This window comes from Bos grunniens, chromosome 22 (genome assembly GCF_055505025.1).
Source record: "Bos grunniens cultivar Pamir isolate PY7600 chromosome 22, Bosgru_T2T1.0, whole genome shotgun sequence".
Taxonomy (NCBI): domain Eukaryota; kingdom Metazoa; phylum Chordata; class Mammalia; order Artiodactyla; family Bovidae; genus Bos; species Bos grunniens.
In genome coordinates, this window is record NC_141186.1 from 56,345,493 (window position 1) to 56,351,269 (window position 5,777).

General features: G+C 50.7%; 1 long non-coding RNA gene across 1 annotated transcript; it reads left to right on the plus strand.

Moving 5' to 3' along the window:
* The first annotated feature begins 2,227 nt into the window (after positions 1 to 2,227).
* LOC147348679 (uncharacterized) lies at positions 2,228 to 3,894 on the plus strand. The gene is made up of 2 exons (XR_015151841.1): positions 2,228 to 2,345; positions 3,425 to 3,894. It is a non-coding gene; the product is annotated as an uncharacterized LOC147348679 (long non-coding RNA).
* Positions 3,895 to 5,777: the final 1,883 nt, after the last annotated feature.

Sequence of the window (5,777 nt, forward strand, 5' to 3'; positions counted from 1 at the left end):
AGGATGAGATAGTTGAATGGTACCAGCGACTCAATGAACATGAGTTTGAGCAAGCTCCCAGGAGTTAGTGATGGACAGGGAGGCCTGGCATGCTGCAGTCCATGGGGTCACAAAGCGTCAGACATGACTGAGCGACTGAACTGGGCTGATGAAAAGGTCTGAAGTACCAACATTTGCTACTACACAGATGAACCTTGCAATCATGCTAAGGTGAAACGAGCCAGATAAAAAAGAACAAATATTATATGATACCAATTATATGAGGTACATAGAGTGGTAAATTCATAGAGTGGAAAGCAGATTTGTGGTTCCTAGATTCAGAGAGGAGGGGATAATAGAAAGTCATTGCTTAACGCTTACATAAAGCAGTCCTTCAGGCTGAAATGAAAGGACACTCAAGAGTAACTCAAATCCACAGAAAGAAATAAAGAGCACCAGCATAAAGGCATAGGTAATTCTAGAAGATAGCATAAATACATTCTTTGGTTTACAGCTCTTTTTTCTTTTGTTTAATTTTTAAACAAAAAGTGGATAAGCTTATAATACATGAAGATATCATTTGTATGGCCATAGGAGGACGAAGAAGGGGAGGAACAGAACCATAAAGGAGCCCTGGGCACATTGGTCATCATCTTAGCCCCCAAAGCCTGATTCAGGCTCTGACTCCCAAGTCAGTCATCTGACCTTTATTGGTTGCTCACTCTGGGGGATCTAGTGGTGGCCAAGACAGACCCAGTGGTCCCTGCCTTTGCAGACAGAGCTCCTAGCCCCAAAGGATAGGTGAGAAGGAGTTTTTCAGCGTCTGCTCAGAGCAGAGGGACTGGATCCTGCTCGTGAGTTTTAGAGGAATTTTGTCAGGCTTTGGCCTTAGGGCTTCCCTGGTGGCTCAGATGATAAAGAATCTGCTTGCAATCAGGAGACCCAGGTTTAATCCCTGGGTAGAGAAGATCCCCTGGAGAAGGGAACACTGCCCACTGCAGTGTTCTTGCCTGGAGAATCCCATGGACGGAGGAGCCTGGCAGGCCACAGTCCGTGGGGTCACAAAGAGTCAGACTTCCACTTTCTTTCACTTTTGGTTTCAGGGAGAGAGTTCTAGGTGTGAGGCTACCTTCCATTTTCTGCTGCACTTTCCCCCTTGTTTCTGCTGCCTCTCCTCTCTCTCTGCTCTTCCAATTGTTTCTTCATTATGCAAAGCCTCCACTCTCACCTTGACCTTGGAGCTAGGGGTGGAGGATGGGCCTGTGGGGCAGGAAGGTTGTGAAAGGGTGGCATGGGAAAGTGGGGGGAGCACCAGAATCAGTGAGTGCAGAGCCCTCACCATCTACCCCCAAGCCAGTGCTCCTGTTCGCCCTCCTGTCCAGATACACACACAGCTCTCCCTGCAAAAATTCAGCAGTAGAAACTGTTCTTACCTCTTTGCACATGTAATTGTGTGTGTGCGTGTAACAGGATGCTAAATTGCAACTTCCTACTCAGTCACCAAGATAAAATGGATAAGACATTCTAGACCACGATGCAAATGTTCAGAGGAAAATAACAAAAACCCACTGTAAGACCTTAGAAGGTTTTCCCAGCTTTGAGGATCTCATGATCTAGTTATTGGAGACTAAATAAATTTCTGAGTGGTTAGTGGCTCAATTGTGTCTGACTCTTTGAGGCCTTGGACTATAGCCTGCCAGGCTCCTCTGTCCATGGGATTCTCCAGGCAAGAATACTGGAGTGGGTTGCCATTCGCTTCTCCAGGGTATCTTCCCAACCCAGGGATCAAAGCCAGGTCTCCTGCATTGCAGACAGATTCTTTCCCGTCTGAGCCACCAGAGAAGGCCAAGTTTGTGAGAGCCCTCCTGTAGGAGGAAGGAATCTTGGCCCCAGCATTCTGCCAGTGCGAGGAGGTGGCAGCTGTGAGAGACTGGGGTTTTTCTTGGTTTGCTGCTCTGGCTGGGGCCTGGCCTGGGAAGTGAGAAGTTCCTCGACTCTGGGAAGAGAACAAGGGGTTGTGATGGCCTGGTCTCTCACTAAAATCAGAGGCCAAGGGCTCAGGAAAGGAGCAGCCAGAGGGGCTCCCAGGGCAGGGCTCTCCAGGGCAAGAACCGGCCAGGGCAGGTGTGGGCTGACTGGTTTCAGCTTTCCTTTCACTCCCTCAGGCTTTCACAAGACTGTGTGAGGGCCCCAGGCTGGACTGCTTACTCAGAGGAATCAGGTGAAGAGCAGTGGCGTGAGGGGGGAGGTTCTAGAACAACCGGCCTGGCAGCCTGATGCAGCAGGTCAGAGGCAGCTGAGGGACGGGGTGGACAAGCAGTTCATCTGTGAATGACTCTGGGACCATAGCCTCCCACGGCGAGGGGGTAACATTAGAGGTCGTGGCGGGGGGCGGCTCGGGGATTCAGGGGGCGACTTCAGAAGGGAGACGCCTGGTGTTCGGGAGCCTGAAGGGGGTCAGACTTTGGAGAAGGGGCAGACAGTGGAGCATCACGGGGGTGGGGGTTCTCTGCAGCCAGACTGCCCAGGGGTGAGTCCCGAGGATGGTGGAGGTTAATCCCTCTCTCTCTGTGATCTTGGCTGTCAAAGTGAGGGTGTATGAGGATTAAATGAATGGGTATTGGGAAGTGCTGAGAGGAAAGCCTGGGAGGCATGTGTTTGTGAAATAAATAAGTGCTGAATGAGGGGGGAGATGGGGGCCGTGTGGTCGGGTTACAGAGGCTTCTGCGAGGCACATTGAAGACCTCCCCCAGGCCCTACGCAAAGAGGGGTGAAGGCAGCTTCATGGGTTTTGAGGGCAGATGGGAGGAGATTCCTGGTCCCAAATGAGGTATCTGCAGGAGTGAGAGGCTCCCCCTCAAACCCGCTCTGGGTCCTGACCTTGCTCCCAGGGCTGAGAGAAGAGGGAGGGAAGGGAAAAAAACAACAACTAAAGGCTGTTTAGCTTTCTCTCAAAGCCTTTCCTTCCCTTTGGGAGCATTGTGAGGGCCAAGCAGAGGTCATTCCATTTCTGTGTTTCTCTAATCTGCTTCCAGCCCAGCGGCACACAGAGGCCTAGAATCCTGTCAGCCGCCAGGTTGGATCCTGTCAGCCTCTGGCCCCCGGGGCCGCCAGGCCTCTGCTCACCAGGCGGGTGCTCCGTACGGGCCTCACTCACTGGCATCCCCTGCCCGCTCTGAAGTCTGGCGGTGGCATTCAAAGGGACAGAGCCTGAGAGATGGGGCTGGTCAGGGGCAGGGGGTCTCCTTAAGAGGGGCTGAGGCCCAGCCAATGGCCTCAGGATCCAGGGACGGGCCAGGGTCTCTGAGGTTGTCTTGACTGGCCCTCCCTTTTGGATAGCTGTGGACACTGAGTCCCAGAAAGGGGCGGTTTTGTGGTTTTCTGAGCCGCACTGCTTCCCCTCCCTGGCTTCAGCCAACTTTATTCAGAAACTGTTATCTTCCAGAAAAACTTCTAAAGATCCTGAGAAGAAAAGGCCCCAGACTGCTGGAGTTCAAAGTCCTGGCCGCAGTCTCCCAGGAGAGGTGGGCCCTCGCTTATCACGGTTGAGGCCTGCCCCAAGGCCGCAGGTGCGAGGCCTCGCGCTAAGGCCACAGAAGCGGAGCCCAGAACCAAGGTCACCTCCGAAGCTGACGGAGCCCTTTTGTAACCGCTGGTCATCACTCACAAGCTTCCTGACTCCCAGTCAAGCAGCGATGCCCACTCCAGTAAACGACCCTATTGTGCCCCAACTGGTCGCCTAATGCCAACCGTCCAGCGGGAATTTTCTTTGTCTTCAGGCTCTAAAAACTGGCTATTAACCCATGAAAACTGTTGACTCCCCTTGGTCTGTCAGGCGTTGTTGGCCCACTGTGCCTGCACTGCCCACTTTATCTCTCTGCTCTTGGCTCTTCATAAACTCACTCCCTTCTGAAATGCTCTGTGTCTGGAAATTCTGTTCCAGCTTGCTCTTGGACTGCCTCAACACCTATCCCTGGCCTCTGGGCCTCAGTTCCTTCAGGTGAAGGTGAAGGGTGAGGCCCTGGGGGTTCTGTAAAGACATGAAAGGGGGTGGCAGGGAAGCTGGGGAGGGGGGGTCTCTGGGAATCAGCCCCACATCACCTGCTCACCTGGCAAACCTCAGCCCATCCATTAAGCCACCATCCAGGCACCGTCTCCTCCTGGAAGCCTTCCAGACCTGTCCTAGATCTGCCTAAAGGCCTCCTCCGGGTGGTCACAGATTACAAGCTATCTCCTATCTCCTCCTATCACAAGCTATCAAAGAAGTACCTTCGTAATAGGAGATATTATAGGAGATACTACAAAGGTACACACCTTTGTAATTGTCTACACACTTGTTTACCTGTCATCAAAGAATAAGTAAGTGAAGTCGCTCAGTGGTGTCCAACTCTTTGCGACCCCATGGACTGTAGCCTACCAGGCTCCTCTGTCCATGGGATTTTCCAGGCAATAGTACTGGAGTGGATTGCCATTTTCTGCTCCAGGGGATCTTCCCGATCCACGGATCGAACCCAGGTCTCCCGCATTGTAGACAGACACTTTACCGTCTGAGCCACCAGGGAAGTCATCAAAGAATACCTGAGTTGAAATTTCAGTTCTGTTACTTCCCAGCTGTGTGACCCTAAGCAAGTGACTTAACCTCTCTGTGCTTCAGTTGGTACATCCCTAAAACGGTATCAGTAAACACAAAATGTTTGTTACATGCCACTCCCTGTCTTATGTCCTCAATTTCATCTGCAAAACATCTCTATGAGACTGATATGAAAGGCATTCATTTCTACTTTAAACAAATGAGAAAACTGGGAATTCCCTGGCGGGCCAGTGGTTAAGACTCAGTGCTTTCAGTGCCAGGGTCCTGGCTCGGTTTGAGGACCTCTGGTCTGGTCAGGGAACCAAGATCCAACAAGCTGTGTGGCGTGGTCAAAAAAAAAAAAAGAGAGAGAGAGAGAAAACTGAGGCACAGAGAGGTTAAGTACTTTGCCCAAAGTCACACAGCTTGTAAGTGGCAGGGCCCGTAGTACTCAAATCATGTAGTCCAATTGCAAAGAGACTCGATTGCCTCTCAGAAGCTATGTCATTGGATGTGGTGAGGGTGATATGAGTAAATAAAGCTGCTTGGCACATGGCAGGTACTCAATGTTGGGAGTTGGATGCTCAGTTGTGTTCGACTCTTTGCAACCCCGTGGACTGTAGCCCACCAGGCTCCTCTGTCCGTGGAATTCTCCAGGCAAGAATACTGGTGTGGGTTGCCGTTCCCTTCTCCAGGGGATCTTCCCGACCTGGGGATTAAACCCAGGTCTCCCACATTCTTTACCATCTGAGCCACCAGGGGTATTCCCTGCTAGGTACTCAATAAATGCTATCTATGTTTTCCAGTGTCCCCTTCTCTCTCAGTTTACTCTTTGGGGATTTAAACCTGGGATTTGAAATAGGAACCAGACACATTTCTACATTTGTTTGCTTACTGTTCTCACCCATTTACTGTCATAGGATCATGACACGCCAGTGCTGGAACGGACAAGTGAAATAACGAGAAGAATCATAATAGCTAGCACTTACTGAATACTTAGTATGTGTCACTGTCTTATGTTATTAAATAGATTTTATTTTTTAGCAGCAAAATGAGGTAGAAGTTATAGAAATTCCCCATGTATCCCCTGCCTGCCCCCTTCTTCCCCCACAGTCAACATCCCGCACCAGAGTGGTACATTTGTTATAATCGATAAACTTATATTGACACATCACTATCACCCAAAGTCCACAGTTCACCTTAGGGTTCACTCTTGGGTTTGTACAGG